The sequence below is a fragment of the Canis lupus genome, chromosome 16 (assembly GCF_003254725.2).
Source record: "Canis lupus dingo isolate Sandy chromosome 16, ASM325472v2, whole genome shotgun sequence".
Taxonomy (NCBI): Eukaryota; Metazoa; Chordata; class Mammalia; order Carnivora; family Canidae; genus Canis; species Canis lupus.
In genome coordinates, this window is record NC_064258.1 from 39,328,270 (window position 1) to 39,352,890 (window position 24,621).

Below are 24,621 nucleotides of genomic sequence, written 5' to 3' on the forward strand. Positions count from 1 at the left end.
GGAACAAATTATTAGTTATTTTTCAAAGAAAGTAAATAATAACTCTTGAAAATAACTAAAGAGGTAGTATGCTAAGTTAGCACTTTGGCTGGTACATTTAATTGTTTGCAGCAACATTAATACCAAAATTCAGGGGCTGGGTGAAAACATTTCTGCCCTCCACAGACAAGCAATTAGCTTTTCCAAGGGGGGAAAAAATGTATATATATATATATTCTATTTTCTTTTTATTTTTTGTCCTTTTTGCTGATATATATATATATATACATATATACATATATATATGAAAATTGAAACAATCCATTTGAGAATCACATCAAATGCTCTTACCATGAGCATTTCTAACCTCAAATGCAAAAATGTATTTTGATACAGAAATCAACTTTTGGAGCTCCTGGGTGGCTCAGTCATTGGGTGTCTGCCTTTGGCTCAGGTTGTGATCCTGGGATCCTGGGATCAAGTCCCACATCGGGCTCCCCACAGGGAGCCGCTTCTCCCTCTGCCTATGTCTCTGCCTCTCTCTGTGTTTCTCATGAATAAATAAATAAAATCTTTAAAAAAAATCAACTTTCTCCACTTTTGTGTGCCAGATTTTGCTATTCTGTTACAAAAAGACTCTAGAGAATATAGTGTTATAATGAAACATTTAAATATAGCTTTTGAAAAATTCTGTTTTGATTAAAGAAGTTTTGATTAAAAACTATCTTGCAAAGTTTATCTTAAATTCTTAAATTCAGCACTCAAGTTCTACTTTTCTTTTAAATTTACATCTTTTTGTGGATACAAGGCAGTAAGAATCCTGTAAAGATAGAAATTTTGCTTGAAGGTTTAGAAATTTTTTTTTTCATTTCTCCTTATGTATTCAAAGTAATTAAACTGTGATGACAATATTTTTGCAATTGAATTTTGGACAGGGGTTATTGAAGTACATCCAGACTCCTCCAAGTACCGTAAGCCAGGTAACCATACTCTTTGTCTTTTTGAACTTGAAAGGAAACAACTGGTCACACCAGAAACCATTGAGAAGTGTCCTCATAGCTTTGGTTTTGTATCTTTGTGGACTTGAAAACCAAGTATTGCTTTTTGAACTATTCCAATGCAAAATCCTAATAAAACAGTTAAATTTGGCTTTCTCCAATGATTCTATGTGTATTTTAATAGAAACTAAGAAATCTAAAATTATTTCAAATAAATATTTCACATGACTTCAGTTGTGAGAGCACATGGAGGACAACCAACCAACTGTAAGATAATTTTCATGATAATAGCTGAAATTCTATATAGTAGACTTTAAAACATAAATTCCAAGCTGTCTTAATTTTGAATGAATTCTTCTATCCTGCTTTCTAATTGGTAATAAATATTTTTTTCCAGAGAATTGTATTGTTGTCAAACTCTGTGCCCTCTACTCTGCTAAAAGTAAAATGATGCCCCAGTTTATTTATTTGTTTAAGATTTTATTTATTTGTGAGAAGCACACAGAGAGAGAGAGAGGCAGAGTCATAGGCAGAGGGAGAAGCAGGCTCCTCACAGGGATCCCATGAGGGAATCGATCCTGGGACCCCAGGATCATGCCCTGAGCTGAAGGCGGGCACTCAACTGCTGAACCACCCAGGCGTCCCAATGCCTCAGTTTAAATATATAATTGTACTTCTCCAAAATATTTATTGTTGCATGAAATGATCACCATTAAAAACTGTAAGTGGAAAGCAATAACATTAATTATATTGATGTTGATAAAGAAAAACCACAAAATTATGAGTGCATCTATACTCTAAATTCATTCTTTTCTCATTTCACTATAGTGATTAACAGTAGAAATATATTAATTAGCTCTTGGTATAATTTACCAAGCAATTATATTAATTAAAACAAGGATATCTCAATTAGTAGGTCATGTTTGCATCTAGTTTTGAACCTACACATAGAGTTCTCTGTGTATCTATACTATTGCATTAAAGAAGCTATTAAAATATGTCCTTATCCATATTAATATATTAATAGAATAAGCAGAGATGTTTAAAGTTATAGCCTGCATGCACATTAGATTTCCTGCTGCTTATTAATAGAACAGGTGATAGTATAAATTAAAACTTCCTGTTCAGCATTTACTTTTCAGTGATTTTTTTTTTTTTCTGTTCACTTTTAAGGTCAGAAAATGGTATTTGGTTTTCTTTTTTGTTTTCTCATGAGCTGGTAAGTGACCAAGCCACATTTAAAATGTTAGGAGTTATCTTGCGATTAGGTTTATATTTTTAAAAGCTATTCTGCAGAAATGGTTTCTGGTGCCAACTTCTTAATGGTAAATAAGTGGATTTTTAAGGAATGGAGCTCTGGTAACATTTTAAAAATGATATCTCGTATGCATTAGAGAAAAATGCATGCATCACGTGAGGACTCATTAAGTGATAAGTACACTTATCTCCTTTATTTGATTATTTGATGCACAGATACATATATCTTTTCTGAAATGAAATCTAGATGGATTGGGTTGTCTCAATACATTTCTCTTTGGTCGTACTGAAATATAAAACTCTTAGCTATGAACCCTTATGAACAAGCCAGCAGATTGAAAATAAAATGATCTGAATAATGGAATCATAAAGTTGTTATGGATGGTAAGAGCTTCGTTGAGCATGTATTTTATTCCCACGAATTGAAGTGCAGTGTATTTAATCTTTCCCTTGCCATCTATAATACAAAGGAATATGTTCCTCCAGGAGTATTTGAAATCACTTAAGTAATGCCTACTTCCTTTTCTTAAATGAGCTCCTCCCTTCCTCATTCCTGCCTTCTCTCCTTCTTTTCTTCCTTCCACCCATCCACCCATCTTTGGTTCCTTCCTGATCCTTTGATTCGTCTACCGTAATCTTTTGAGGTAATTTGTGCCTAGGAAGGAGAAATGAGCTAAGTATGAGAGGCAGCAAGAACTGCAGGAATGAGTCAGAATTGGACCAGGCAAACTGGATTTCAAATGTTCATTCTAGCATTTGCCAGCTCTATGCACTTAGGCCAACTACTTAATCTTTATGATTTTCAGTTTTCCTCACTGCAGGGTTGTTTTGAAGTTAAGAGGTAGTGTGCAAAAAGCATCTGTCCCATATTATATACTTAGTAAATAGTGATTATGATTAAGGAGAAACATATGCACATTTTCAAAGGTTAAATTGACCAATCACGGAGAAAACAGCAAGTAAGGCAAGTCTGTGGGCTCTATGAAGAAACCACCTGCTTCTGTTGAGCATAGACAGTTATGGTGCACACTTTCTCAGTTAAATACTATTTATGTTACTTTTGTTTTTATCCGCAGTTAGGATGGGATGACCAAGAAACCTAAAATGTAGCCACATTTGGGAGCTGGATCCAGGACAGGTTAAAATCTACTCAATTTCTCAGGACTAGTGGGACTAATAAAAAGTATTTGTTTGCTCAAACATCTTCCTTCTGAAATGAGATGGTAAACAGGACAATGGTGAGTGGTCCCAAGAAACACTCTGAGGCTATACTAAGAACAAGTCTGAGGCACCTCAGCATGTATGTTGACAGCTGGGAAACCACTATAGACAAGACCTGCCTGCTTGCTGATGTCAGTAAAGACATGGTCCAATCATTATCCGAGCAAACCAATTCTAGGCAGGCCAGAGGATGTGCTGGGCATGGGGTCAGATCCCCAAGGCTCTGACAAAGGATGTTGTGCATGGACACAGCTGCAGGTCCACAGTGATTTTATCCACTTTCTCCAGGAATGGTGCCTTCATTTTGTATGTTTCTTTGTGGGTGGAAGGCTGCTTATTCATTTCTTCACTAAGTACTTATAGAATAGTTGCTTTATGAGTATCCTTATTCCTGAGAAAGTTTCGATGCAGCTGTTCTGATTGACCTTAAGCCCCAACAAGTTTCTACTCAAGAAATATTAGACTCTGGACACCAGCCACCTGGACCTATGGTCAGGTGTCTGTAGCATTTGATCACTCGGCACAGACATGTGATTCTCTTCCCTAAAACACCAACGAGCTCAATATGGTTAGCACACTTCAGTTCCACTAATCACTAAATCCAGAGGAGGTTATAGGACCACTAGCCCATCTTGACTTTTACAAAATGATTGATTCCTTTAAAGTAGGTGTGAGTGTTGTGACAGACTCACAATTCTGTTGGGACATTTCTGGCTCTGCACAAGTGAGCAGTTCACGATTACTCAGTTATTGCCAGAGGGCTAGTATTTCTAGGCATAAATAAGACAGTCCAAGCAGCCTTCTTTAAGGACCAGTCTGTTCATTATGGACCTTAAAATTCTGAAAGAGCTGATAGAGTCTACCAGGATAAAATGTTTACAGTAAAACTTAAAAACTTCCTTTAAATTAATTGATAAACATAGATGAACTATTTGAGAATATCTGAATGAATGCTATAAAATAAGACTGAATACAATTTGCTTTATTGCTTCCTGGAAATAAGTATATGGAACAAGCAATAAATAAGAAATAATGTGGTTCTTTCTAATACCAGTTTCCAATCCCTCCTGTCTTAATCTGTCTGGGTTGCTATTTTTTAACAAAATACCACAGACTGGATGGCTTATAAGCAGAAGAAATTTATTCACAGTTCTGGAGGCCAGAAGTCTGAGATGAGGATGCCGGCAGTCAGAAGAGGGCCCTCTTCCAGGTGGCAAACATCTTGTTGTATCCTTACAACCTGGAAGGAGCTAGGGAGCTCGGTGGGGTCTCTTTCATAAGGACACTAATTATTTTGTGAGGGCTCCATCCTCATCACCTAATCACCTCCTAATGGCCTTAGCTTCTGACACCGTGACATTGGGCATTTGGATCCCAACATGCGAATTTTCGGGGCCATAAACATTCAGGCCATAGCACCTCCTGTCTAGCAATGGATGACAATTTCTGGTTATTTGACACAGATTGATCTCTTTTCTGATGGTCTCCTCATTATTTTCTCCTGTTTTTGTATCTCCCTTTTCTTCTTATTTCCATTTTTTTTCTGGTATATGAGGACTAATATTATTGACAAAAATTCCTTTTTTTGAGAGAGAGAGAGAGATAGAAAGTGAGAGTACACACACAAGCAAAGGAGGAGGGGCAAAAGGAGAGGGAGAGAGAATTTAAGCAGACTCCACACCCAGTGCAGAGCCTGACTCGGGGCCCAATTTCAGGACCCTGAGATCATGACCTGATCCAAAATCAAGAGTTGGATTCTCAGCTGACTGAGCCACCCATGCACCCTGGCAAAAATCCTTATTCTCTATATCTCCAGTTGCTAGGAGTTTTTATTCACTTCACAGCCTTTACTGGTTAAAAAAAAAAAAAAAATCACTGCCTCCATTATATTTGCAAATTAATCATAAAAAGTAAAATTTATGGGTTTCATTATCCCCAGCAGTTAATTCAGGGACTCTACCCCTCTGCAAAATTTCCCCCAAATATTTCTGTGATTTCCATAGTATAATGACTTACAGGGCACATATACCACTGATACTAGGTTCCCTGCTTGTCCACAGCTCCTACACTCAGAGCAGCTCCTGCTTGTAAAAGCCAAGTATGTAGATGATGAACCACATGCCCAACAGCTTCACTAGGGAAATTACATGGTGGAGGTGGTGGTGGTGGGTGGGTTGAGAGGTGCTGGGAAATGGCTTTCTCCATCTTTGTATTGCACTCTGCTGGTAAGATCACAAAGTAGTGTGTCTTGAGTGAAAGAGGAAGAGATAGGGAGAGGGAGAGAGAATAAGGTGATTTCTTCCATGGGGTAAGACTGACCAAGAATCCACTATTACAATAGATACTCAGAATCCCCCAGGGCTTTGTGTGGATTAAAAACAAAACAACACAAAACAAAAACAAAACAAAACAAAACAAAAAAACAATAACCTAATAAGCTACCTCACAGAATTTTTCCCAGTACCTTTGACAATTATCTGGAGAAATAATATTTTAAAAATCAATTTTTGGATTCAAGCCTGGATTTGAATCCTGGCATAGAAATATTAGTTATGCAACAAATTTTTTAATCTCTCCAAGACCCTGTTGCCTCACCAGTAGGTTGTAATAATAATTATTCCTACGGCAGAGGAGTTTTGTATAAGATTCACTAAGACAATAGGTACAGAGATCTTAGCAGGATCCTAAGCACATAGTCAAGAAAAGGCGTGGGCTCTATTGTCACTATTACATACCACTTCCCTAAAGTGAAAAGCGTATAGTCATGCCTGGTCAGCATTAGATGCAGGTTGAGCTTTTTCTGAGCATGCCTCTCGGCTCCATGTAAATTTCGTAAAGACCTATTGCTCTGGTCCACGGGCAGACCCAAATTTCAGAGGCTAACACAATGCACATTCAAACTGATATTCACACCTTGCTTAAATTTCATCTCTGTCTAGAAGCACTGCACAGCTGCTTGCTCTATACTAACTTATCTAGAAGCCAAACTTATTTTTCATAAATGCTGTCACCACTATAAAACTCAAAACTTTATGTAAAAGAATTCTAGTTCAGAGATAGATACTGAAATGCTATTAGATACTAAGCACAAGTCAATCATATCAATTTTCTCCTCACATCCAAGGCCCCAGCACAAAGCCTGCATCTGTCAGAGGTATTTTATCCTATAAACACACACTTACTCATTCAACACACATTATTCAAATTTCATTATATCAGAGACACTGTTGTAGGTTCAGAGATATCCTTAATATGATAAATAAATAAGAATGCATGTTTTAAGATAAGAAGACAGAAAATAAGCAATGAATGGATGGATGGAAACAAAGAATGAAACCGAATGAAAAATACCAGGGAGAAATAAGTATTACAGTGATTAGAAATAACCACACAGCCATTCTAAGTTGGATAGTCAGGAAATGCCTCTTTAAGGAGGTAAACTGAGACCTGAATACAAAAAAGAATCTGTTACAGAGACATCTAGGGCAAAAGAGGTCTAGGCAGAGAGGAAAGCTGGTGCAAAGGCCAAGTGTTTTTGCTGCACTTGAAAAATTAAAAGAAGGGCAACCCGGTGGCTCAGCAGTTTAGCACTGCCTTCAGCCCGGGGTGTGATCCTGGAGACCCGGGATCGAGTCCCACGAGTCTCAAGCCTGCTTCTCCCTCTGCCTGTGTCTCTGCCTCTCTCTGTGTCTCTCATGAATAAATAAATAAAATATTAAGAAAAGAAAGAAAAATTAAAAGAAGACTAATGTGCTGGAATTCAGTGAGGGAGAGGTTGTAGGTATGAGACGAAGATGTGGTGGGGGGGGGGGCGGATTTATAGAGGTTCCTGAGTCATCCTAGGGACTTGAAAAGCCAATGGAGCCAATGGAGAGTTTTAAACAGGAATATGATTTGATACAAGGAACAGTGCTGAGAATGGATAACAGAGGCAAAAGAATGGTAGTTGGGGTGGGGGGGTCAGTCTGAGGCTACTGCAGTTTTCCAGGTGCAGAGAAGTGGAAGAATATAGGATATGCTTTGAAGAAAAAGCGAACAGAACATGGTTTGGGCAGATGGGAAATAAAAGAGAAATCAAAAACACTGTTGATTTGTAGCATATGCTCCAGAGCTGTGTAGAGCCACTCACTATGATAGGGTATGTTGGAGGGACTTGCTTTCTCATGGACTCACATTTCCATATTAAGGGCCCTCCACTAAAGCAGGCCTTTGCCCTTAGTTCTAGCACTCCTCTTTTGGGCATGTCCCTGACCTGGCTTGGTCACTAATAAGCATGGCGTTTGTCACTCCCAATTATATGACTCAAGCATCTCTCTATCAATTGCTTGAGATCTCAGGATTCGCTGAGGAAATACTGGGAGAGTAACAGATTTGGGGGAATCAGGAAGCAAGACTTCTGCTTGGGATACATTAGAGTTAAGGACAGATAGCTGAATATTTCAAGTAGACTCATGCTGATGAGCTGGGAATTTGGTGGTGAGGTCAGAGGTGGGAATGAAGACTTTAGAGTCATTGAGTATGTAATATAAAACCAAATATATGACTTCTGTGGCAAGTCATTATTACATAAACAAATATATTTTATGAGTGCGTACCAGAAGCCAAAATAGATTATAGTGGCAGTCATCAATATCTTTGTACTTTTTAGAAGTGATCAGACTCCTCAAATCAGATCGGATGTTGTCAGACCAACTGTCTGAGAAGATCATCTCTGCTGAGTCATGCTACCCCAGAAGGCCTTCCAAAGTCTATGTCTTATAGATCTGCCATCAGCAATTTATCCTTGGCTTGCTCAGTGCAAATAATTTGATGCAAATAAAATTCAATTAAAAATCCCACACATTTCACCTCTGACTCATCCAAGGTGCACATTGCCATAGTAATTGGAGACATCTGTCCTACTGAACAATACAGGAATAGGCTCGTGCAGCTGAATCTCCCACGCTGATTAAGTGACTACCTCATGTGGAACTGAGATGGGGATCAAAGCTGGGACAGAGGTGTGTGTGTGTGTGTGTGTGTGTGTGTGTGTGTGTGTGTGTCTAGTTGTTCTCATGTACACTCTCAGTTTTTCTGGCTGTCATTATTATTCTTAATTAAAATATATCCATTGTCAGTTCAACACCAGAAAATATTATCTCTAACTTTTGAAGTCACCTCTCTCAAATACACAATTCTACTACAGTGCACAAAAGGACGATATTAAACGTGATTGGCATTAGCTGTAATCAACAGAATCTATTACACTTTATCTGAACTACAAAATATTTCTTTTCATTATCATCAGTATTCCACCTGTAAATTCCTAGCTAATATATCTTCATAAACAATGAGAAGTAGTTAACATAACAATGGTTATTTAAAATACTCATACTTAAAGGGCGCCTGGGTGGCTCTATCAGTTAAGCATCTGCTTTCAGCTCTGGTCAGGATCCCGGGGTCCTAGGATCCAGCATTGGTCTCCCTGCTCAGCGGGGAGTCTGCTTCTCCCTTTCTCCCTGCCCTCCCTCCTCCACCTGCTCGTGCTCTCTCTCTCAAATAAATAACAAAATCTTTTTAAAAAATTCATATTTAAATACTTGTTTTCTCTTTCCATAAATTTAGGCTTTTTCTCAGATAGTAGTCTTACTAAAGGTAAAGAAGACCTCATTATTTATATCATTTTGGGGGTAAAATTTAAGAATTCAGTTTAAAGTGATAAATATAGTGGATTTGGGGAAAACTAATCTACATTTTTTAAGTGCTTGGTTTCTTGAGGGCTTGGGTGGCTCAGTTGGTTAAGCGTTTGACTCTTGATTTTGTCTCAGTTCATAGTCTCAGGGTTGTGATCTCAGGTTCAAAATGGGTATGGAACCTACTTATAAGAGTCTCTCTTCCTCTCCCTCTACCCCTCCCCTGCCTCCCTTTCTCTACAAAACAAAAAAGCAAGCCAGCTTGGTTTCTGGAAATCAAATAATAACTTAAAAATTCAGAATTATGCTTTTTTCTTTGCAAAAAGATTTTTTAATGTTTAAATTCATTAATATTTCAGGCTAAAGAATTATTATATATGCATGAATCTTCGATAGTTCTTCAGCCCAGCAAGTTCATCTGTCTAAAGTGCTTTGGATTCAAATGCTAGTAGAATTAATAAAATAGTCCCATATTAGAAGCTATTTTCTTTCAAAAATTAGCCATATTTAAAGTGGTATCAAGTTAAAATATTGCTCTGCTTGTAATTCTGATAGATTCAGAATTGATATCAACTCCATAAGCTGTGGAATACAGCAAAAGAACTGCAATTCATGTTTTGCTGCAAATTAGTTTGATAGTATCTGAAGAGGATGATGAATTCAGACCTCTTGGTATTATCTACAACAGGATAAAATATTGCCTTGAATCTCCTACAAGCTTGTAGATGTGTGGGAAAAGACCTGTTCAGACTTGTGTTCAAGAACCTCAATCACTGCACATAGATCAGAATCTCCTGGCTTATCTGAGGTTATGCACCCTTCTGACTTCCAATTTCTAAGTCAAAAAATGAATTAACAAGGCTTACTCATTTTAGAGCAACTGGCTAGAAATTGAGATCTCCTAACCAACCTACTGAAAAACTCTTATATAGGGACTTAAGAGGAGAAAGAAACAAATGGTGGATTATAGAGAATACAACCCATTCTTCATGTGATATGAATTGTTAATCTGTGCTTGGTTTCCTACCATGCGACTCACACTTTGCCACTGTTTTCCACTGATGTGGAATTTTAAGAAACAAAATAGATGAAAGGGAAGGAAAAATAAAATAAGATAAAAACAGAGAGAGAGGTAAACTTTAAGAGACTCTTATAGAGAACAAACAAGGTTGCTCAAGGGGAGGTGGGTGATGGGATGCACTAAATGGGTGATGAGCATTAAAGAGGGAACTTGTTGAGATGAGCACTGGATGTTATATGTAAGTGATGAGTCACTAAATTCTACTCCTCAAATGAATGCTACACTATAGGCTAACTAGCTTGAATATAAATTTAAAAAAAAGGTTTGTCTTCATGCCCTTCTTTCACTGCTGAATCTTAATTTCTTCTAGTCAAATGATCTATATTTTGTTGTTGTTTCTAGAGTTTGTAAATGAGAATTACCAGCTCTGATCCATTACCCAGACCCTGACTGCTAACTAGAAAACCCTCTATGTGCTGAAAGCACTCTCTGTGGTGACGGAAATGTTATTCTCTTTCTTCTAGACTCATTTCATATTATTATTTATTTATTCATGAGAGACAGAGAGAGAGAGAGAGAGAGAGAGAGAGAGAGATGCAGAGACACAGACAGAGGGAGAAGCAGGCTCCATGCAGGGAGCCTGACGTGGGACTTGATCCTGGGTCTCCAGGATCACACCCTGGGCTGAAGGCAGAGCTAAACCACTGAGCCACCTGGGCTGCCCTCATTTCATATTATAATCCTTCCAAGAAACATCCTGATAACCCCATTATATAGAAATTAGGTAATAAAATAGAAATGTAATCTTGCATGTAAATGGCCTTCAATATTTTGGTCTTTGCAATACCATGAACTGGCCATGACAGTACTATATAGTAATTCACAATGGGGCAGGCTCAAAAAATGTTAAGGTGAACATTGGCAACTCCGAATTCTACCATCTATCACCATCAAAGAATGATGCATTCCATTTAAGTGATTTCCTAGAATTATTTTTCATTTTGTTAAAAGAACATACATAATACAAAAATTATTAGATATTTTATTAAATAAGTGAATGCTTCAGTTAATAAAATATACTGCTTTAAGAATGACATGTTCAGAAATTTGGATTGAACTTTTTTCTTAAAAATTTTATTTATTTGTTTGAGAGAGACAGAGAGAGAGAGAATGAGCACAAGCAGGGCAGGGGAGGAGGCAGAGGGAGCTCCCTCACGGAGCTCCCTCACTGAGCTCCCTCACTGAGCAGGGAGCCCAAAGTGCGCCTGGACCCCTGGACCCTGGGATCCTGACCTGAGCTGAAGGCAGATGTCCGACTGAGCCACCCAGGTGCTCATAGGTTGAACTACTTTTATAATGAATTAAGTAATATCTCAAAAAGAACAAGATTTAACTTATCTTGATGATACAGGAGCAATATACTAAAAACACAACTTTACTAGGCTGAAATATAAAAAAAATTACAATTATTATAATGGTCATTGATATAGTTATTTTAGCAATTGCAACATACTTTGGTATATATTGACATTCAAACAGTCTTGAAAAATATTTTTCACATTTCATAGATGACGGTGATGCGTGCAGAGTTCAAATAACAGGAGGTTCACAGTAAGCACGCAGGAGAGCCACATGTTAGAACATAAAGCCATGGACAGGTGGATAGGAACTGTCAGCCATCCACTAAATGGCCCTAGACTACGTGTGCATTATCTTCATCCTTTTGTCTGATTATTCAGTCAGTTATCAACTATTCCAGTTGCCAGAGAACAGTAACAGTTATTTCTTCCTGGTGCCAGCTGTCATCATCTGTTTCCAGTCTATGAGCTGGAAAACCAGATAATCAAGCTTGCTGAAAATTAGACATGAAACAGATTAAAAAGCATCTGAGGGAGAGCTCCTTCTATGGAGTCAATCAAGTTCATGGCTTTGGTGTACAAGTCCCAGACAGATTATCATGGTGGTTCACAAGCTTTCTCCAGTAGCCTCTTGGTTTGTGACTGAGTTTTAGAAGGGACAGTGTAGGGGGATCCCTGGGTGGCTCAGCAGTTGAGCACCTGCCTTCAGCCCAGGGCGTGATCCTGGAGTCCTGGGATCTAGTCCCACATCGGGCTCCCTGCATGGAGCCTGCTTCTCTCTCTGCCTGTGTCTCTGCCTCTCTCTCTCTCTCTCTCTCTCTCTCTCTCTTTCTCTCTGGGTGTGTCTCTCATGAATAAATAAATAAAATCTTAAAAAAAAATAGAAAGGAGAGTGTACTGTTAAGTCTGTTCCTTGGACCTGTGAAATGTGAGTATATTTACATTTTGCACCCAAATTGGGGAAAATAACATGCCAACAGGTGTGCCTTCTCATCTTCACACTAAACTCTTCTGCCTGGCTCTCTGTTCTAGTGTTTTAAGATGGACAAATAATGGACACATGGATTATTACTCAGTGTGTGGCTGCCCATGACACTCACGGTGTGGACCTCTATCCGGTGCTAATATCTGAACTGATTGTTACCACTCAACTAAGTAAGTACAAAAATTAAGAATAAGCACTTAGAGATGCCTATGAAAATTCAACACTGACGCAACATTTCAAATTTTTTTATAGCACTGGTATGTAACAGGCTGGATTTTTTTTCCCCCAGTGGTTCCTTGCCACAGAGAATTTGGGAAGCAAATTGGTGTGTCCATACCTAGAGAACTACACAGTAGACAAAGCTATGTGATACTCCCATCTGGCCTGTGTGCCTGCCAGAAGAGGAAACACTAACTTGTTTACCCTTTTTCCAAATGCTGACCTGACTTTTCTTCTTTCCTTCCTCTAGGTCTAGTTCTCTGGCATTAGGAAAGTCTCCCCAATCTGCTCCATTCATGAGGCGTTGACCTTCAAGTTAAATGGAGGCTTACAGAGTCTGGAATACAGGAACCAGGCTAAATCATATTTAAGTTCTTACATAAGAATACCAGAAAGAGAACAATTAAAATAGTAACTTGAATATCACGCTCAAACTTCTAGGGCTTTTACATGTCCAAAGCAGTTGGACTTGTAATTCACTGACAGTTTTTATTTGTATATTCCTATATCTTGGATATATGCAACAATGATTTCAACTATGGACTTTGCAGATAACCAGGTACCATAAACAAACAGCTATTCAGTAAATTCTGCTTTTGGTGGTTTGGTGGTAAATACTATGGTAAAGTAAAATCAAGGCCTTCTTTGGTTTACAAAAACTGGAAAAGGAAATAACTATGGCAGATGTTTAAAGAGACATGAGTTTGATGAGAAATTTTTGAGATAGAGATTTTCATTCCACCAATATTTAGTGGGTGCTCTGCCTGGCATTTTTTTTAAACACTTGAGATAAATGCGTGAATAAGATCAGCAAAACTCCACACTCTGTGGAGTTTACTCCATAGCAAGGGGAGAGATGGAAATAAGAAATGAGACATATTGGGGCACCTGGGTGCTCAGTGGTTGAGCATCTGCCTTTGGCTCAGGTCATGATCATGGGGTCCTGGGATCGAGTCCCACGTCAGGCTCCCTAGAGGGAGCCTGCTTCTCCCTCTGCCTATGTCTCTACCTTTCTCTCTGTCTCTCATGAACAAATAAATAAAATCTTTAAAAACAGAGACATATTAAATAAGTGATTTTTATAGTCACTTATTTTTATAGTCAGAAGGCGCTAGATGCTGCAGATAAAAGACAAAGAAAGAGCAGAGTAACCAGAACTACAAGAATAATGACACAATAATAACAGTGTAATAAGGGCAGTTCTCTGGAATGTGATTTTCCAGCGAAGTCTTGAGCAAAGATTTGAGCAAAAAGTTGGTACTAGGCAGTGGCCAGTACTAATACTATCTAGATTTAATGGAATACTTCCCAAAGAGAGACTCAATTTAATGTCTATATTTAGCATAATCTTATTCAACCTGACTAAATATATTAAACGAAATGGAATTCATAGTCTACTCTAAGAAGTGTGAGTTTCCAAGCCAAGGTGACTCTGTTTAACTTCAACAAAATTATGTGAACTTTATGTGTGGACAGAGCTGAGAGGCTCAATCCCATCTGCTCCTGTTTTCTCTCCAACCTTTAAGAGAGAAATGCATTATTTTTTTTTTTTTCAAATTAAGACAAGGGAGACACATGAGTTTCAGGCTGTCATTTTGAAGACACATAATTGGATCTTATCCTCTTTTCTTCTTTCTGCTATCATATTAAAGGGCAGAAAAACCTAGAAAATAAAGCCTTTTCCCCTCCAGCAGTTTTCTTGGGTAGCTGAGAAGTGGAGAGGCTGAAAAGATGATCAAAGAGTGCTAAGAAACCATAGGTTGGGGAAAAAAAAGCAGAGACTGGTCAAAGACTTTCTAGTTTGAAATTCCAATCTTCTGAGGAGCCACCAGAGATGGGATGACAACCCAACACTGGGAATTCCAGAGCCACTAATAGGCCACATAGGACCTCATATTTGAGTATTTAGATTTTAATTTTAATTTTCTTTTGTTTTATTTTTATGTATTTATTTGAGGGGTAGGAAGGGAGAGAATCTCCTGCAGACTCCGTGCTGAGTGCTGAGCCTGACTTGGGGCTCGATCTCATGACCCTGAGATCCTGACCTGAGCATTTTCCAAGTTTTTCACTTCCACTACTGAATACAGTAGTGCTCATATAGAGAATTTGAATTTTTATTGTTTATATATTTATTATTATTATTATTTTGATTTTTATTGTTTATATTAAAGCCTGATATGAATGACCAAACTTCTTTTTTGGTTCTTCTAAAAGGAAGAATTCTCACACTGCCTAGGTTTTCCTTTCAATATTGGAAAAACATATTTGACCTCTTTTCTGAAAGAAAATACTAAGATAGTAGAAAGAATGTGATTTCTGTATGTTCTACAATTTTCTCCTTCTTCTTCTTCTTCTTCTTCTTCTTCTTCTTCTTCTTCTTCTTCTTCTTCTTTTTTCTTTTTCCTCTACAATTTTCTACTTGTTTTCAAGTACTAACATTTTCTGGGTGGAGGAAAAATTTTAAATTTTTAATAATCATCAAAGGATTTTGTCATGACTGCATGGCAGATTTTTACAGAAAAAAAAAGGAAAACAAATCACAGATTAAGATAAAAAAGACAAGTTTGCTATTGTACTTCAAAGTAAAACATGAAGAAGTTCAAACAAAAGTGCAGTAATTCCCATTTATATATATTGTCAGATCCCAGCTGTGCTCAGATACCACTGGAGCTTGGTGCACAGCTGTGACATTATAAAAGGGACTCGATTGCCAATCAGAGTTTGGCTTGAGAGATTCATTGTCCAAGCTATTCGCTAATAAAGCTTCTGGAACTCTGTGTCTGCTTCACTTAATGTCTGCATGAACAACTTTGTATTGTGCAACTATAGACATTGCAGAATTTCTCTATTATACTTTGTTATTTGCCATAAGAAACTCTAGCTTTGAAATAAAGTTCAACAGTGAGTTTCTCTGATCACTGTACAATTTTATTTTTGAGGAGACACATGTATATCAGATAACCAAAATGTTAAGTACTTATGTTTACTCTGGCTTATTGATGGTTAATATTCTTTTAACCCCTTTGAAGATGGCTTCGGGATAAAGATTGCACCACACATAGAATCACAGAGGAGAATAACTGTTGTTATTACTTTTGCACCTGAAATGAAGTCTCCAGTTGCCCAAGTATGTACTGTCAATATGGCACAAAATGGCAGCTTTTCCAAACCATTGTGTCTCTGTGAAACCCTAACTTCATGAGATGTTTTTGTTTTATGCCTTCCCACCTCCCCCAGCAACATCTTTGGTCAAATAAGTTTTTGATCCTCCTCATACAGAATAACAATGCATACAGACTTTTTAAAGATTCCAAGATATCCTGGAATAAAAAAAGAAAAATTACGCATCTCTGCTTAATATCAGATTATATCTCTATAGAACACTTCTCTATATAATATTAATCAATATCCCAGTGCTTTATATAACACAAATGGGCAAGTTATTTTAGGAGTTGTTAATTTTAAAAGAATGCTTTGTTATAATCAAAATTTGTCTTTGATTACATAAGAAAAATAATAATTTTTTAGGAACTACTGTATATGTGACATTTTGATACTGAGAGATTTTGATGCTTTTATGGCATAAGTTGTATTGAACTTGACACATTCTGAATAAAATTCTGCCTTTCTAGAATACCTGCAAGTAAATATCCTAATTGTATATAATAGTATTTACACCTAAAGATGCAAAGAACTTATATAATAGAAAGCAAAATTCCATTAAATTAACAAATCTGAAGATATTGTGAAAGACAAAGTTGGTCACTTCAGATAAATGGTTAATATCAGATGATGTCTTCAAAGTTCGAAAATATGTTAAATTCCTTGTCCTTATAAATCAGCATCACTTGTCTTATATATTATTTTTAATTTGTGACTGTAAGTCTTAAAGAAAGAGAAGGGCAGCAATCCTTCCTCATAATTTATGTTTAAAATGTCAAATCTACTTATTGTATACATTTATTTATTTTATCCTATGCCTGGCACTGTTCTAAGCATGTAATATATATTAACACATTTATTCCTCATAACAAACCTACAAGGTATGGATTCTTATTGCCTCCATATTAAGTATCTTGAACAAAGACACAGGGTTAGTAAAAAAACGTAGTAAACCACTGATATTCCTAATAATTATGGAATGTTGCCTAACAGTTTTGCTCTATTTTATAGATGATAAATTTTTTCTTCAACTGTCCCTTAACTTTTAAATAAAATGAATTTGGATCATAATTATAGACTTATCAGAAAAATTTAATTCTGTCAGAATTTAGAATGAAATTGCCCTAAATAAAGAATTCGCTCCTCATCTTTTGGACTATAGCAATTCTATAATTTGTATGAAGATGAAAAGGTCATGTGTACTCTTTGTTTTCCTCTGAAATCTTTATTAGTAGTTCCATAAAAAATACGTTTTCTAAATAAACTTGGTGTTGCTTCTGAGGTCCCTTCAGTCATGTTGATTCAAGTGGATAAAATATAAACCATCAAATGATACTATAAATGCTAAATATTCTGATCCCAGGGGTAACTTTTACAAATAGCTTCAATTATTCCTTTTCTAGATGCAAGGATTAGGTACTTTTATTAATGAGATTAGATCTGCATATCTAACCCAAAGACTGTATCATTCATCTTCATATATTACTGAAACAAAATCATATATTTTCATGGCATTTAAAGGTCTGTAAATCCTCCAAATTCTATTCATTTAAAATAAATTCAAGAAAATTTAAAGGCCATGTTGCAAACATGTTCATAATTCAAGTATTCCGGATGATTGTAAATGTGCAAACAGAAGAACATTCTCCTGCATTTTGATGAAGTTACCATCTACATGAAATCTAATTACCTATTACTACACCAATGCTTAACCGGAGATAATTGGGAGACAATGGCTAGCATTTCAAATTTGAAATTATTATGGAACGAACTTTGATTTGTAGTCTATATATAATATACATACTAACAAAACCAAACAATAAACAGAAGGAAAAATTCAACATGCTTTTGGTATCCTATTTTAATAATTTTGAAAATCCTGATAACCTTGCCTTGGAAAATTGGAGTTTAAGCATTTCAAAATTAGCATTTGAAAAATGGAATTTTATTTATAGAAACAAAACTTATGCCCATATGTGCATGTATTTAGGACAATATTACATAATATTGTATTTAGGCCATATTCCAAATAAACGTAATTTTTTCTGTGAAGCTTTTGCTGGATATCCTCTGTGTGTGTGCATGTGTGTGTGTCTGTGCACACCCATGCACATACATTTATGTGAGAGCTTAAAAATTAGACTGGTTCTTATAATCAAATCAAAGAACCTTAGTATGACAACTGCAATTTTGAAACAATTCTCTAGTGAATAGTTTAAAAGAATATATATATTTTTTTTTTCTCTTACTCATGAGAGGAAAATGTTATTTGAGGATTTAAAGACCAATCCAGAAATCCCTTATCCATTGTAGAATAAGAAAAAATACTGAATCCCATTTTTGTTTCTCTACAAGTTTATCAATTTTTGATTATGCTTTGAGTAGCAGGGTTTTAAGCCAAAGCCTTTATAAATCTATTTCAACACAGCAAAGCTATCATCATGCCTTCTGAAAATAATGGCTTCCATGAGATGGTTATAATAGATCATCCTGAATTAGAAATCCTTTATGTACTTTCATTCAAAGCAAGCAAGTGTTCTGAAATGGAATGTGTGCCTCTTTATTCCATTCACTTTGCCACACATTTTCAATTCAACAAAAGTTTCCGAGTACCTACTCTGTGCCAGGCACTGTTCTTAGTTTAAGAAACAAAAAGATGAAAGCTGTCTTCACAGAGCTCACATTTTTTTTATTAAAGATTTTATTTATTCATGAGAGAAAGAAAGAGGGAGAGAGGCAGAGACACAGGCAGAGAGATAAGCAGGCTCCATGCAGGGAGCTCAACATGGGACTCAATCCCGGGTTCCCAGGATCACACCCCGGGCTGAAGGCAGGGCTAAACCATCGAGCCACCCAGGCTGCCCAAGCTCACACTTTTGTTAAGGAGATAACATGAAAAAGAATTGCATCCACACAAAAACCTGAACATGAATGTTTATAGAAGCTTTATTCATAATTATCAAAACCTGGAAACATCCAAGATGTCCTCCAGTAGATAAATGGATAAACTGTGGTATCTCCACACAATGGAATATTATTCAGTGCTAAAAAAAAATATTAACTATAAAGCCATGAAAAGACACAGAAGTACTTTAAATACCTATTACTAAGGGAAAGAAGACAATCTGAAAAGGCTACATAACGTATTATTCTGACTATATGGCATTCTGGAAAATCCAAAACTGTGGAGACAGTAAAAAGATTAAGGACAGCCAGGGTCTGGGAGGAGGCAGGAATGAATAGTTGAAGCATAGAGGATTTTCAGTAGTAAAACTACTCTGTATAATACTAAAATAGTGGATATATGTCGTTATACACTTGTCCAGACCCATAATATACAATACTAAGAGTGAGCCCTAATGTAAATATGGACTTCAGGTGATAATGATGTGTCAATGTAGATTTATTGATTTTAAGAAATGTATCATTGTGGTGGGGATGTCAGTAATAGGGAGGCTAGGGGGAGAGGCATATGAGAAGTCTCTGTATGTTTTGCCCAATTTTACTTTGAACCTAAAATTCTCCAAAGAGTAAAATAATAAAAATAATAATTACAGATACAAGAGTACATGCAAAAAGAGCAATGGGTACAACACTTGGAAGTAGCAAAGAAAATGGAAAGAATCCCCAATAGAATGAGCAAACAAGAAACGGTACCTAAAATGATATCTAAGATGATCTGTGAAGGCTGAATAAGAGTTCTCTTAATACTAAAGTTCTTGTTCTTCCTGTAATTATGATTTAATTTCCACCTGCAGATAATAACACAGTGAAAATATTTCTATCCTAGAATGGGAGCAAGAATAAGGTTTAATTTATAGTTATAATATTCTTAGAGTAATAAAGATTTTTAACAATGATGTGATACTGCTAACCTCATGGTAAGGATCTCATAATTTCAGTGTAATGGCTGATAGAGTTTTAGGGATACATTTGTGTCTAAAGCAGTAGATGTTAGCTATCCAAAGCATTTGAAGGAGCTGGAAAAATAATGAGAAGGGATGTAGTGTCAGAGCAAAAATGTGAAGGATCCATATCATCTGACTTAGGTAAAGTCATCAGAACTTCATTAAGTAAAATGCTCACTGAATATACACTACACAGAAGGGACCATTCTAGGCTCCTAGAATTTAGAGACAGAAGCAATTTTCTTTCATTAGAATCCACAATATGGCTAGAGAGAAATTTTACCAAGTGATGATAATGTGGTTAAAGACTACAGCAGAGGTATCCACAAAACCATGTGGAGATACTCTAGCAAAGAAATGACTCAAGAAAGAGTTGGCCACTTGGAAAAACAAACAACTGAGAAGTACAGTTAGAATAAAGGAAACAGAATCTACCAATTCTGCAATCCAGGAGATCAAATCAATTGTAATTTTAGAGAACATGATATATGGAGACAAATTTCCTAACAGATCATTCAGAAAAGAAATTCTTACTTCATTTTAGATAAATATATTTCATTTCTTCATGTGGAAATTATCTCATTGAAAACAAACTGTTAGAAAGGTCTATCATAAATCTGTATTGAAGTAGTTTTATTCTAGCTAGGGGGCTCTGGCTCTTATTCTTAATGTATGAAGTTATTCATTTTAAAAAAAAGGTCTTATTGCCCAGTATGGCAAGTAAGTTCATTATTACATGCCAAACCTAATTATTTCTTAGATGTTTGGTTGAAGTATTTAGTGTAAGGCTTTGTCTAGGCCATGAGGTAAAGAGTGCCATGCTTGATTAGTGGTGTCTGTCATTCATCAGGAAGTAGGGAGTGTTAAATTGCAAACTAATTTCTTAAGAAGCTATTTATTCTGCATTAGGCTAAGATCCCTGGAAACAAAATCCATAATATCAGTGATGGCTAACATTTATTCAGTACTTACGAAGGATTTCCCCCATTGAAGGACTTTTTACATCTATTAATTTATTTAATCCCCACAAGAAACTTGAAAGATGGAAACTAAGCCACAAGAAAGTCAAAGAATGTGTACAAAGTTGGCAGCTAGTGAGGCTTCCAACTCCAGTACTAGACTCCAGAGGAAGTGCTCTTGCCAGCTATACAATTCTGAGGGGGAAAATTTTTTCTCTGTCTTTTAAGTTTCTTCTGGCTGGTCTAAGAATTAAATTGACATGAGACAGATTAATAGGAGAAAACTAAAATAATTATGTACCTTCAGGAAATCCACATAAACATGAAAGATTCCAAAGATCATCAGACAAAATGAATTATTTTGTCATTCTGGACTAAGGAGAAGAGGGAAAAGGTTTAGCACGACAAAGAGAAAAGAGGCAATTTACTGCAAGAATGGAAAGAGTAAATGTTTGGTAAACAAGTGTTTTTGAGGCCATTCAGAAACAATGAAGGCATAAAGACTTTGATGAAATAGGCCTTGCTAAATTCCTCCCCGTCTACCATACATTGTTCATATTATACTATAGTTAGCTATGGTGAGAGATCACTTCCTGGAGCAGATACTCTTTCTAAATTCTTTTAGGTAATTAAGTGGGAGGCAAAAAGAAAACAAATATACAAACAAACTTGTGTTCTTAAAATAATAAGCCCAAAATAATCCCTCTGCAAAGAGATACATTTTGGGGTGGCAAATTTCACTCCCCTACACGATAGAGCCTCTCTGTCAACCATCCATGCTAAATTATTTATAGGACAATGTCAGCTCTATTAGTGATGCCCCAAAGACTATATATTCAAATACTATTCAAATAAACATCCAACAGGATTCATGCAGACATAGCAACCTGTCTCAGCACCTTCACTCTGGAGCCAGAGTTTTCACTGTGCAGTCCTCTGAGTTCCATTTTAGTATACACCAAATGTGGGACAGGGAAAAGAGTGTGGCTTGGCAGTTTCACAGACTCAAATCCCAATGTATGCAATTGCACAAATAACTTGTCTGAGCCTCAGGATCCTCATGTCTAAAGTCGGAATATATAAAATAACATATGTTTGCCTAAGCAAAGTAAAAAGTAGTGACACACTGTATGTAAATGTCTGACTTTAAGTTTTTTATTGTGAGTGTCTAACACTGAGCTTTTGATCCATTTTAAAGATGTCTACCTTGAGTAACTGGGTGGCTCAGTTGGTTAAGCAACTGCTCTGGGCTCAGGTCATATATAATCCCATGGTCCTGGAATGGAGTCCAGCATTGGTCTCCCTACTCCACAGGGAGTATACATGAATAAATAAGTTAGGGTACTATTTTATTCTTTTAATTAATTAATTTACTTTAGAGAGACAGTAAGAGAGAGAACACATGAGCAGGAGGGAGAGGAAGAAGGAGAGGGAAACAAGCAGACTCCCCACTGGGGAAGGAGCCAAATGTGGGGCTCCATCTCAGGACCCTGAGATCATGACCTGAACTGAAATCAAGAGTCAGATACTTAACACATTCAGCCACCCAGGCACCCCTCAGGCATTATTTTAAATGTAAAATTTCTATTTTTAATTATTTAAATATAAAAAAGAGGATTTCATCGGTGACTATTATTTCTATCTTCAATTTATTTTCAATTTCCATTTTCAATTTCCATTTCCATTTTCAACTTATTCTTTTGGCATTCTATTTTGCAAGAAACACATAGTTTGGATGAACAGGGATAAGAAAAGATATGTGTGGTATTTTCAGAAGAGGGCCATATGAATCCTACAGTTCTATAATGTTGTCTTTGAGGTTATGATGGATTTATTTATTTGTTTGTTTATTTATTTATAAAGATTTTTATTTATTTATTCATAAGAGACACAGAGAGAGAGGCAGAGACATAGACAGAAGGAGAAGCAGGCTCTGTGCAGGAAGCCCGATGTGGGACTCGATCCAGGGACCCTGGGATCACACCCTGAGCTAAAGGCAGACGCTCACCTGCTTGAGCCATCCAGGCATCCTGAGGTTATGATGTATTTAAATATGCTAGATCTTTTCCATTTCTTAATGTGTATCTGTGTATTTGTCAATACTAAATTACTCAATATTGTGCTGACATGTTTGGGAGAAAAATAGCATTCATTTAAATATTCTTGAATGGTACTTTTTAAAAAGATTTACTTATTTGAGAGAGGGAGAGAGAGAGAGAGAGAGAAAGAGAGAGAGGAGAGAACATGAGATGTGGAGAGGCAAGGGAAGAAGGAAAGAGTCTCAAGCAGACTTCCCACTGAGCGCAAAGCCCAGCACAGGCTCAATCATGATCTAGGCTGAAATTAAGTCAGATGCTTAACCAACTGAGCCACCCAGGCACTCCCTTTCTAAAATAATTTTTTAAACCATGTAAGAAACTTTTATAAAATATACATAAATTTTTGAAGCTTTTTAAAAGAATGATAAAGACATTTGTTGAAATAGTTTATAAGAATCATTTATGAAGGTAAATTATTCACACAAAAATATTTAACATGACTCTGTTTAATGAAATTATGGCTCATTCCTGTGAATAAAATTTGTGGAGAATCATCAGAGCAAAAGACCTTCTCTTTCCTTAGAAACTCTCATGATGATTATAGCTTTGCATTCTGCATAAATCCTTGACTTATTAAGTACTACTAAGATTTAGGCCATTCACTAAGATGTGTTTATTTAAAACCATTTCTATAAAAAAATATTGATTAATTGATATAGCTTTCTTGTGTAATTTCATTTTAGCATGCTTCTGGATTATAGAAATTATCTTAAGATATTAGATTTGTATTTATTATATGACTTAAAAATCACTATCATCATGAATTATGTTCACGAACATTAGTTTCTTCATCTACGGCAAGTAATCAAGAGCATAAGTGGGCTTTGAAATCAGACAGTTTGTATTCTGAGGTAGCATACTAGCTATGTGATTTATCAGTCCTTTACTCTGAAAGTCAGAGGGTTTTATGCTATTTATCAGGAAATATTTCAGCAAAAGAAATAACCATTATATATTCTTCAAAGCATGATTTGCAATGGCTTCATAGATCTTTTTTAACATTTGTACGCACTTTTTTTATTTTTTTATTTATTTTATTTGTTTTATTATTTTTTTTAAAGATTTTATTTATTTATTAATGAGAGACACAGAGAGAGAGAGAGGCAGAGACACAGGAAGAGGGAGAAGCAGGCTCCATGCAGGGAATCCGACATGGAACTCAATCTGGAAACTCCAGGATCACACTCTGAGCTGAAGGTACTCAACCTCTGAGCTACCCAGGCGTCCCTGTACACACTTTTTAAATAAAAGGCCAATTAAAGACATTTTTTTTCTCAATCTTCCTACATATATCAATAATTTATATATTTTACATGAATCTTTATTTCCTCATACATTATTCACATTGGAAATTTTCCTCCAATGTCTATAACATTTTTGAGAATGTTGATATATCTTATCCCACACTTGACACACACAAAAAGTGCAGCAACACATGCTCTCACCTGCACATATTAGTGAGACGTACATGAGAGAGAGAGAGGTCCTCTTCCCTAAAGTCTCACTAACATGGGAGCCTACCGACCATTTTAGGTTAGCAACTTTATAGAGAAAATGATATCTTTTTTAAAGTTTATATTTCTTTCAGTATCAGGAATTTGAATACTATTTATATGCTTATACTCATTTTCCATATATATGTGTATTGCATGTCACAGTTAGATTTAATGGCTAAAGTGCCTCTTACTGGGGCACCTGAGTGGCTCAGTCAGTTAAGCCTCTGCCTTCGGCTCAGTTTATGACCCCAGGGGTCCTGGGATTGAGCCTAATGTGAGGGTCCCCA

General features: G+C 36.3%; 1 long non-coding RNA gene across 2 annotated transcripts in view; it reads left to right on the forward strand.

Annotated features, from left to right (window-relative positions):
* LOC112676962 (uncharacterized) overlaps positions 1–24,621 on the forward strand; it is a 109,311-nt gene that overhangs the window by 79,959 nt on the left and 4,731 nt on the right. Inside the window, exons 4-5 of one of the 2 annotated variants that reach the window (XR_003146791.3) lie at positions 12,539–12,661; positions 12,961–13,314. This is a non-coding gene — a long non-coding RNA (uncharacterized LOC112676962). Of the gene's footprint in view, positions 1–12,538; positions 12,662–12,960; positions 13,315–24,621 lie in introns of those variants that run through there. The other variant, XR_004805868.2, reaches the window with a different exon arrangement.